Source organism: Oxyura jamaicensis, chromosome 1 (assembly GCF_011077185.1).
Source record: "Oxyura jamaicensis isolate SHBP4307 breed ruddy duck chromosome 1, BPBGC_Ojam_1.0, whole genome shotgun sequence".
Taxonomy (NCBI): domain Eukaryota; kingdom Metazoa; phylum Chordata; class Aves; order Anseriformes; family Anatidae; genus Oxyura; species Oxyura jamaicensis.
In genome coordinates, this window is record NC_048893.1 from 77,355,006 (window position 1) to 77,366,885 (window position 11,880).

The 11,880-nt window shown below is 36.2% G+C and overlaps 1 long non-coding RNA gene across 2 annotated transcripts in view; it reads left to right on the forward strand.

Annotated features, from left to right (window-relative positions):
* LOC118157702 overlaps positions 1-11,522 on the forward strand; it is a 34,505-nt gene extending 22,983 nt beyond the window's left edge. For both annotated transcript variants that reach the window (XR_004746705.1, XR_004746704.1), the window contains one exon: positions 11,443-11,522. This is a non-coding gene — a long non-coding RNA (uncharacterized LOC118157702). The remainder of the gene's footprint in view (positions 1-11,442) is intronic.
* Positions 11,523-11,880: the final 358 nt, after the last annotated feature.

Here is an 11,880-nt window from a genome sequence, read left to right on the forward strand (position 1 = left end):
TCCTTTCCTTTCCCTCCCTTTCCTTTCCTTTCATCCAAAGCCCAGATTTATACCTGGGTCTTAGGGCTGCTTTGGCTCTAGAGAAACTGAAAGACCTCTATGTAGGTGTCTGAATGCCTTGAAGTAAATGGAGAATCTTTGTGCATTAAAAATAATTCTAGCCCTAGTGGGTGTGATCCAATTTTAAGTTTTCTCAGCTTTGTTTGTAACAATTCTGCATAAATTGTACACTTTTTAAAACAACATAAGTGTCCTTCGTACTTTACTAAAGCTGAAAAGAAAATAATGTCCTATAGGTCATTAGAAGTGTTCTTACTTTTAGCTACTACAAAAACTGTGGTAGGTGTGTTATATGCCATTGTAGCAGGTGAGAAGATAACCACTGCCTTTATACTGCCCACCTGCTTGGTCTTTGTTTGGTGTCTAACAATAGTACTATGTCACATTCTTACAGCTCATGAAAACTTCCAGTTCTGCCAGTTCTGTGTTTTTCTTGGATTTTCTGTCAATGCTAAATAAAATTCCTCTCTTGTTGCCTTCTATTTCCAATGTGAAAGAGGATTATTTGGCATAGAGAAGTGTTTGTGTTTGTTTAGTGCCTGAATTCTAGCCAGAATCAGCTTAAGGGCAGACTTGGCTGTTTTAGAAGGATTTATTGGGTACTTTTTTTTTTTTTTTTTTTTTTTTCTCTTTCATAAATGTGTTTATTGAGTGCCTTAGAAAATGTTCAAATTTTAAAATCAAGTACACAAGGGTAGGTACCTCATGGGGCTCTAAGCATGAGTGCAGTTCTGAGAGAGGTGTGTGGTGAAAGCAGCACCACCCTGATGATTGCTGCAAGGATTGTGACTCAGATACAAGTCTGAGTCAGAGTTACGCCCTCCCCTTCCTCTGGCCAGGGAAGGTACTAATGTTCTGCTGGTGCCTTTGAGATGTAAATGATAATACTCTGTGCTGCAGAAGCCAAAAAAAAAAAAAAAAAAAAAAAATAGCACTCTTTATGTTGCCTTGCTCTGTGTAGCCTGGTTAGGGAGGAAAAACATGATTAACATTTTAAAATGAGCACTAAAATCAGAGGCCAGTCAGTACAAGTTCTCTCTGTAGTCATCAGAGTAGGACAAGTTCCTCAAGAGTGTGGTTCAGGGCAGGAGACTATGCTAGAAAATGCAGGTATGTGTGGGAGTGAATATGTCTTACAATGGACAGAATGTCCATTGAAATGGACAGTCATGGCAGATTCTGTCTAGTAGTGACTGAATCTTGTATGTCAATAATGATTGAAATCAAAGGATTAGTAAAGGCAAGTAGAAACTCCTACATATTCAGATAAATTTAATTGCCTAGAAGAACATACTCATTAGAGTCAACAAATCAATATACAATCATATAGTTTAAATCTAAGATAAGGCAATACCTACTGAAAGATGCAGTCTCTGTATTAACATTGGCTTTTTTTTTTTTTTTCTTAAAACCAAACCAAACCAAAACAACACAACAACAACAACAACAACAGCGAAACACAGCTCATTCATTTGCTTCTAATGACTCACATTAACATGCCTTGATGGACATTTTATCATTTTTCCTGGTTTTATGCACCTGGGATTCTGGTTTCATTTTTACTCTTTCTCCCCTTTCTGGAATAAATTTCATTTTCTAATTGTAAAGTTGATGAGTGCAATCCTGTCTGTTCAGCAGCCTCACAAAATCATATAACTGGTCTGGTAATCAATGCTGTGAATTATTCAAATTGTTTTTGTCCAGTGCTACTTAGAGCAACAAATGTCCATTTACCCAGAATTACCCCAGAATCAATGGCAGATGGATTTCTTGGGTTGCCTGACAGATTAGAAATCATATCCAATTCAGTTCTGGAGATACTAGTTTTTACTTCCTTGGCAACTAGCAGATCGAATTCCTTTCAACAGCATAATTCTAAAACATAATAGTTTCCTGATCACCAAAGTTTTTCAGACACACAGTAATAACAGTTCATGAAATGAAATGTGGCAGAGGTTACTGACAGCCTTATTGCATGAAAACATTATAACATTCAAAATTTCCTTTGGCTTGCACAATTCTCACTCCTTTGCTACTACAGTGATTACAAATGTTCTGGTCTTGCTCAGGAAATGTACAAGTGAAGCTAAGAATGATAGAATGAGACAGATCAAGTATACACACACACTTGTACATGCCCGTTTACATCAATTCAATGATTCCATGATTATTGTAAGAAATTCCTATTTGTCTCTGAGGAATTTTGTAGAGATTGGTAAAGATGCTGAAAACATGGTAAAAAATAAAAATAAAAAAATATATAAAAAGAGAGAGAGAATAAAGCAGATCTGATTAACTAGTCACATAGCAAAAGTGAAGTCTAAATAAGAAAAATAGCCATCCAACATGCTTGCTGCAGATGCCATGTTCCTTCAGAACTGAGGTCAAATGTTACCTTTATTCACAACCACAAAGAGGTGATATTTCAGTCTATCACTAAAGAGATTTTCTCCAGTCTTCCTAATATATTCATAGAACTTATTGTTCTGATTTACTTATTCATTAGCTGCTAAATGCTTTGAAAAATTATTTTCCTGTGTGGTGTTTGAGCCCCAGTTTTGATTATGAGAATGTTGGCTACCGGTCAAGTTTGCCTAATATGAGCCAGGGTTTTACACCTCAGCTTGACCAGCTTTCATCCATTGAAAAAAAGTTACTCACCTTCTAAACCAGAAAACGAAACAGTACTTGTTCTGATCTCACTTGGGCAGTCCGGATCCATTTACCCTAGTTTTACCTAGTTCACCTTTACCTCAAAGTAAAGGTGATCATTTGCAGGTATATAACTGCTTAGAAATGCTTTGAAAAACAGCAAAACAGAGGGTAGGAAAAGCTGAAATTGCTGCAGTAATGAGGTGAAGTTGTACCACTATATGGAAAACATATGTTGTTAGTTCTGCTGCTTATTGTTTCAGTTAGGGACCTCAGTGCTTTAGAGCTTTCTCCCAGATGTGAAAGACAAACAAACAAAAAATTTAATTTCATCCTTTGCCTTACAACATCTGACCACTATCTGTTACTTCATGGCAGATTATTTTAATAATCCAGCTGTATATAGTTTTACAAAGGGATGGAAAATACTCTTGGCAAATCTACGCCAGTCTATAGCAAAGAACATAAGATTTGTTAAGCCCAGCAAGCTATGTATATGCAGAGAATAACTTTTTTTTTTTTGCTTTGTTTGCTGGTCTCTTTACTGATTTTAGTTTGCTTTAGATAAAATGCATGAGAAACCTTTGAGCTAGCAGTGGAATTATGAGTTCTCCTTTCCCAAGCACCTCATAGTCTATGGGCAAGACTGAACTTTGCTTCATCTCCTTCCCTCTAGAGCTATATGAACTAGAGAAGAACAGCTACTACAGGAGAGTGTTGGAAGCCCTCTCACTTCCCAACAATTATTTATAGACTGGTGATTAAGGCACTCTCACAGAAACTAGAACCATAGAATCATAGAATATCCTGAGTTGGAAGGGACCTACAATAATCATCAAGTCAACTCCTGGCATCACACAGGTCTACCCAAAAATTCAAACCATATGACTAAGTGCATAGTCCAAACGCTTCTTAAGCTCTGGCAGGCTTGATGTCATAACTGCATCCCTGGGGAGCCTGTTCCAGTGCACGACAACCCTATTGGTGAAGAACCTCTTGCTGATATCCATCCTGAATCTACCGTGTTGCAGCTTGACTCCATTCCTGCAGGTCCTATCAGTGGTCACTAAAGAGAATTGATTGGCACCTGCCCCTCCACTCCCTCTCGTGAGGAAGCTGTAGACCGCAATGAGGTCTCCCCTCAACCTCCCCCCCCTTTTTTTTTTTTTTTTTTTTTTTTTTTTTTTTTCAGGCTGAACAGGCCTAGTGACCTCAGATGCTCCTCATACGTCTTCTCCTCTAGGCTCTTCAGCATCTTTGTAGCCCTTCTCTGGACACTCTTGAGAGTTTCATGTCCTTTTTGTACTGTGGTGCCCAGAACTGCACACAGTCCTCAAGGTGAGGCTACACCAGCACAGAGTAGAGTGGGACAATCACCAATTTATTGTGGCTCCCATCCACAAGAGTTAATGTACCTTCCTGTTAGATCATACAGTGCTGACAAGTGTAGCATTCAAGCCTTTTGTAAAGGCAAGCCACAATCTCTGTTTTAATTCCTTATCTTGAAAATGGACAAATTGTTCAGATCTGTTCAGAGAAGAATTAAAAAAAATATACAGCTCTTATATACCACAGTAACCAAAGTGTCTAAATAACAGAAATTGATAGTTTCAGTATATCTCAACAACTAATTCATACCAGTTTACTTAGCATCTCCTGCAAATTCTCTGTAATCCACCAGAGTTTTATTTGAATTAGTCAGAGATGCTCATCTGGAATCCATGTACTTGAATCCATATATTGTGTTACTCTCTAGACACAGAGCTGATAGTATGCTCTTAGAAGCATGTTTTGTTGTTGTTTTTTTTTTTGTTGTTGTTGTTGTTTTGTTTTGTTTTGTTTTGTTTTGTTTTGTAATAAACTGTTTTACATTGTTCTATGCTATATTTAACCAACAAAAGAAACTTTCCTAGTGGAATATACTTTGTTTTAGAGTTCTAAAACATTTGACTCCATTTCCTGTTTCCTTTTAATAATTAATTAAAGAGTTTTTCCTCACTCTAATTCTGTTAAAATATCCCTTCTGCTTTCAAGATACTTCTGTGATATAGCAGTTCTGCCATACCAACCAGCATAACTCTCTGAACAGGAAAAGATATATTGTATCTCACTGCATTGATAGTTTTCCAGAATAAGCAATTTCTCAAGAAAAACTAAGTTTATGTCACAGTAAATACAAAAATGTTGCACTGTTATTAAGTACTACTTCCACAGAACTGTCTCAAACTCTTCCAGTGGGAAGTAAACAGACATTTCTCAAGATGACTACCTTTTTTTTTTTTTTTTTTTTTTTTTTTTTTCATAAACTTTGAATGCTGCTTCAGATATCTTATAGCATTCAAACATTGTGTGGATCTACTGTCCAGGAATGGCAAGTGTTTCACCCTGATTAGCCTGAGGATGTAGTCACTGATGTATGCAAAGTTGCATCTTAGAAGAAAGTATTCATTGCAACAAGGCAGGATTTTAAATTCCAGTTCCTTTAAAATACTTGGAGATTACTATCTTCCCTTCTACAGCTGAATAGGGTAGGGGAACCATTAAAGCCTTAGAGTTTCCAGGAAACAGCTTTATCAGTGTTAGAATGTCTAGAAAGTCTATGCAACTTAGATAAACAAGTCTGTGTGTTGTATAAACTATTTTAGGATATCTTTTTTTTAATGGCAAAATATTTCTTTTTGTCAGCATACATTTGTGAAAGTAAATATCTTGTAGAAAGGTGATTTCTTACAGTGAGTTTGTCTTTACTACTTTACTTCTTTGCCTTTTGGACTCGATCTTTTGTACCATTATACACTCCCAAATACTTTTTTTTTTTTTTTTTTTCCAGACTGCTTGAATTTGTGCTCCATATTTAAATGATTAGACCTGTTTACACAGGATTGGAAATGACCTATGCTTAGACCTAGCAACAAAATAAAATCTTGAATACAATCATATACAAACATAACCCTCAGATTTTCCTTTCAGTCTTGTCACATACAAGGAATAAATGAGCAAAAAGGGATTTTCTGGAAAATGTCAGTTAATGCTGACAATTAAAATGAAGAATATCTACCAAGCAGAGGGAGTCACTCACACTGCACTACTATAATATGCAGTTTGCTGTGCTTACAGATTATTTGTTTGTATTAAATAAATCAGCAGTTACTGTCCTTCCAGGAAAATTATCTCATTTATTGGGTAACAATGCAAAGAGCAAAATACAATGACTCAGATAGAAGATGGATAGGGGTGTATTCTGAAGTCACTCAAACCTGAAGGTGGCAAGCATTAAAAAATTTGGACTGAATGTTCATATTATTAAAAAATAAAAATAAAAAAATAGAGGTTTAAAAATTAGTCAAGCTGATAGGTAACTGAACTGAAAACTCAGCTGCTACGCTGAGCATTTCCAGAGCTAAACCTGGGGATTTTAGAGCTAAATGAAGATCTGTTTAACAAACATTTCTTGGAAGCTGCCTGTAAGGTCTCCAAGCCAGAGCAGCTGTACATGTGTGATTATTTTCAAAGGAGGGGAAGGGGGAGAGAAGGAGGGAAGACACAAGGAATTAGGACAGGTATTGCAGCTGCTCCTCATTAACCCCACCAAACAGCAAATTTAAAATCAACAGAGTACATTCCAGCTGAAATTCAAAGTGGAAATGGTCATCAGAAGGCTAGACTGACAAGTTCTGGCAAGCTGGGAGGGCATTGCTAGGGAAAGCACTGGCAGCTACAAAGCTAAGGGACTTTCTTTTCTTTCTTGCTTTCTCCCAACCCCTAACCCTTCATTTCCTCCCAAGAGTAGTTGTTTCATTTCATCTATCAGATTTTGATTGCTGAGATTCATTCACTTCTATACATGCAAGGGAACAGACAAATGCAGAAGCTAGTAGTACAAGAAAAGCTGAGAATCTAATTAACCTAAGGAAAAATTTTGGTTTGCAGTGGGGAAGAATGAGTATGTGAGTGAAAGAAAAAAGACAACAGAGCAGTAACTGAAGGTCAGGTTTATTCTGGAGGAGATGACAAGCTGTGTAGTGGGGAAGCACAGGTACCCAGTGGTGTGTCTTATTATGTATATTACTAGAAACTGTGTGACTTCTGCTCTGGCTGAAGTCAATGGCAGCAAAAGCTATGCTTGCTCTGTGCTGTGGTTAACTCCATATAAACTTCAAGACTGGTGTATTAGGAAGTCTATTGAGACACAAGGGACATAGCTGGAGAGAAATGTGTTAGGGTACTACAGCAAAGTTCATACAAGAGTAGTCAACAGGCTTGAATCGTGTTTAAGCTATATTCACTTTATGTTACTCTATTTTTTTCAGTGTAAAATCATTTGTGTGTATAAATATAACTCTTTACAGATGTGTAAGGCTGATCTTTAAACTGTATGGGCACTGGACATAAAAATACATCGATCAGTTATGTTGCAATGCAGAATTTAAGTTGTCAACAAAGAAGGAGTGGTACTGAGACAGAGAAACACCTTTTGCTTCATTTGTACAAGGAGCCATTGCCATTCCAGAAAGTTCTTTTCCTGCAGTCAGGGTACATATGGATACACCCATGACACTTTTCTTCATAGCACTTCTCTGCACTGCCTTCCCTGGGGATACAGATTGCTTCTTGAAATCCCTCTTTTAAGCTTGTTGAGGTCTTGATATAAGTTTTACAGTACCTGAAAACAAGTCCCTGGTGTTCACTTAGACACTGATCAGCCTGCAAGGTTGAAAGGCACACTTCTCAGGCTTGATAAAATGGGAAATACCCTTTGGGTTTGTAGTAAAATGAAACTGTTTCCTGTTCCTGCTTGTAAACATTCCATAGGAAATTGAGGCAGTTTTCAATGGAGACTAGGAAACCACCAGTAACCAGGAAAAGTTGCTATTACTGTGGAAAATGGCAAACTTCTGCTTATGGCAAATGAATTGAAATGTACACTTTTATACAGGGGGTTGGAATTACACCCTTTGCACAGAGAACAGCTGCATATGCTGGTGGGAATGGCAAAGTTTTGGCCTGGATCCAATTTGATAATACTCAAAGAACGATGATTGTTTGTTTGTTTGTTTTTGTTTTTTGAATATGTATGCTTCCAAAAAAAAAATTCAGTCACTGAACCAGCAGCCTTGCAAGGTGCTGAACATTCTGTCTCTGATCCAAAACAGCACTTAAGTGCATGCTTATTTTGAGGGCATAATTAGTCTTGCCAATTTCACTGGAGCTTTTGACATGCTTAAAGTTAAGCATGTGATTAAGTCCACTGCTTCAAGAATGCTTAGCCCTTTGTAGGATTAAGCCCAGCTCTACAGTACACAAATGATCTTTTGTTCTGTCCTGAAAGACTAGGACAGACAATGGAAGAAATAAGCAACATTCTTTAAAATGAATAATAATTCTGCTGATCACAGAGATAGCACAAAGAATGTTAACACTGAAACTGTCACCATATTTTATCAGCAACATTTTAGCAGCACAAATTAGACAATTCACTTCACTGAACCATGTCTCCATTATCTCTTTTTACCTGAAGTATCTCGTTGGTTATATCCTATATGATGTTGCGTGCCACATTAGCTGTCCATAATGTCAGCATAACACTGCTTATACGACGCACATGCAACTTCAATATCATGCACCTTTAGACTCATATATCACCCAGTTAGTGCTGAGTAAGCTGCTGTGTCTGTCTGATACAATACAGTATCACACAGAGGCACTGACTTGCACTGTAGCATAAAGTGATGCTGGTGGTGTTATGATCCTGTCCCAGGCTTGAGCTTCCCTCTTCACTACCACAGCCTATCCCCTTCTAGTGACAGGGCTGAGTGAGATCATTAACTCAGCTCTGACAGAAGCCAGTGGATGCCTAGTCAAGGAGTATAAGAAATGAAAAAGAATACAGCGATGTTTCTTCATGTCCTGTCATCCTGGCAGTCTCCGGTCAGGAGGTCTTCTCGAGATAGAAGTGCTGACAGCTTAAAGCAATAAGGTCCACACAATTTCTGCATGGGGTTATTCTCTCCATTGTGACCAGTACTGTTAGTGACTGGTAGCATGGGATTTTTCATAGCAGGCCTGCATAAAGCAGCAATGGAAATGTTAGTGGTTGTGGGCATTTTCCTCTATAATGTTCCCAGTTTTGGTAACACGGGCAGAGTTGAAACATGGCTGCAGTAGTGGTAAGGTATCAGAAAGAAAGATAGTGGAAGGAACAGATTTTCATGTTGAACTGCAGTTTTAGGCTTGATCTATAGGCTGAATCAATGAGCCACTGATGCAACTAAACTGAAGCATTCTCATTTTTATTTTATTTTATTTTATTTTATTTTATTTTATTTTATTTTTATTTTATTTTATTTTTTAAGAAGCTTAAATAAATAATATATTTTGCAATCTTTCCCCGATCTTCTCTTTATGCAGTGTCCTCTTCCAGATACACTTAAGCCTTATCCTTTTATCCGTTTTGGTTTTAGTTTCTGCTTTCAAGTTTTGATTGTGGGTGATTTTTATTTATTTTTATTTTTTGTCTTTTTGTTGTTGTTGATTCTAACACTTTCTATTTTGGGTATTTATGTAGTTTAACTTCTTAAACTCAGTAAATGCAGTTTTGAAAATTACTAATTCCAAGCATGGAAAAATGATGGAAAAATCAGCAGGATTCAGTAAACAAAATAAAACAAGAACTGTAATGGGTTAAGCAGATGCCAATTCTAATGGAAGAATTTTCAACCAGCACAATGTTTTGAAAAGCTGCAGAATCATATATGAAGTTGCCCAGTCTACAGATTCAAAAGGGCTCCAACAGGTCTTGAGAACACATTGTTATTTCCATGAGGTCTGATGCAATCCCTGTCGTGTCTACGGGCAAGGTCTGGAACTAATTTCTGCTCATGATTCACCAGAGTTCAGCAGCCTGGAGGGCACAGAGAAAGGTGCAGTGCATCTGTTTTGGCAGGTTTAAAGATGAATTTATGAATACTAAAAATAATTTATTTATAATTCCATCCTATAGTGTTTCCAAGGACCTGACATTTTGCATTTTTTTTTTTAATTTTATTTTTTTTTGTATAATCCACATGGAGATGAAGGCCTTGATTCAGGACCCTTATACAGACACGTATGCCTTCTTACAGGTGCTGGCTGAGGGACCTATTGAGGGACATATTCAATAAGCCCAGAAGTCTTTTTTTTTTTTTTTTTTTTTTTTTTCTAAAATAATTAAATCTGATTGGGAAGTTAGTGCCTAGAAACATAATCCTATTTTTGTCTCTAGGAAAAGAGTACACATTACTCATGGACAACTCTGGAAACATTTCTCCGTCATGGAGAACTGGTCAAAGTACTCTGGAAGAAACTGAAAGCAAGAACATTTATGGAAGAATGTTGTTTTTTTGAATGCCAAGACTTTTTATTATTATTATTATTATTTTTTTTCCGCTTGGGAAGAAATGAAAGCAAAGAAACAATTCAGAATTTCCTAGGTACCATGACTATGAAGAAAATGGAATCTCAAACCCATAACTCAAAACAATTCTTTTGAAAAATTTTGATACTTCACCTTAACACTTTTTATTAGTTTTTAATTGTATAAATAGTTTTGTAACAGAAAATGAAGTATTCCTCTCCAAGAAGTGCAAATAGGTTGGGCAGGCACCTGAACAAAATAAAGCAAAACAAACCTCTTCAATGAATATTGTTTGTTTTTGTTGTTGGTGGTGGTGCTGTTGTTTTGTTGTTGTGGTTGTTGTTGTTGTTATTTGTTTGTTTGTTTGTTTGTTTTCCTCATGGAAACAAAATGATCTTCATAGACCTCAGAAAGTTTTATCTCCAAATTTCTGTTTCTGTCTCTTTCAGACTCTGGGAACTGGAGACATGAAAATATAAATATGTATTATATATATAAAATACCTTGGTGGACTCAGTTTTTTTTTTTTTTTTTTTTTAAAAAAAGTTGTTTTATTTAACAAGTTCTATGAAACTAGTTATTCATTATTATATAGTTGTTCACAATATATAGTAGAGAAAAATATATATTAAGGGGAAGGAAAAATGGCAGAACGTAGAAGTAAGAACAAGATTGATTTAATCTATATTTAGCTGTCCTAACTGAATTTCATCGCTTAGATGGCAAAGATGAATCACCTTCTAGAGGTGCTTATACATTGACTGGGGACAACTCCACATGATTAGCTTGAGCTAGACATCTAACTTTCAGATAGCTAAAACTCACTGGGGTGAATCCTGCCCTAGATCCTGCTTCTTTTTCTCCAGCTGAAAGGTGCTGGAATTGAGTTGAATGTTAAAGGAGGACAAACAACCCTGTGGAGCTTCAGTTTCCCATCCCTACCACTGGGGAATTTAATGATTTGATTGTCTAATAGTAACAAAGATATAAATACCTATTTACATGACTTGTTATGCTCTTTATTCATAATTTTAGGTCCTGAATATTGATGATTTGATAAAGATGCAGATGAGAATGCTTTTTCATATTTTCATATTTTCAGATTAATTATTTGTGTAAGGACATTAACCTTTTCCTTCTCTGGAAAGCTTTTCAGTGTAGTCTATTTGGAAGGATGATAATTTTCATATCCACCAATTTAATATGATATCATAAGCCATTCAAAAACAATAAAAGATTTAAAAAAAGAACAAAAACAAACAAACAAACAAAAAGGTGGGCTTGTATGAATTTTTTTTTTTTTTTTTTTTTTTTTTTTCTCTTTCTTTTTCCTGCAGGAAAACAATAATCTACTTCCTGGCCTGCTTGAATTATTGGGTGGAAGAGAAGTTAACTCCCTCTCCAAGTTCCATGCAGGCAATCATCTTTTTAAGCATCAACACTTCAGCACTTATTTAATTAAAGCTTGCATTGTTGTCTAATTATATTGAACTCAACCATAGGCAGGAGCACTTTCTTCCACTAGCATCTCTGACTTGTACTTTCTCTGCAGGTCTAATAAGAATAAAAAGCAGCAAACAAGTAACTTCATCAGAGAAGTCAGTAGTTTAGATTCTGATTATTCAAAATGGGAGTCTGATCTGTGTAAGAAGATGTCATTTTACATCACCTGTTTTCCAAGTCGAAACAGATATCTGGTCCACACTAGGCATGAATCTGACCCACATTTTATTATTATTATTATTATTATTATTATTATTATTATTATTATTATT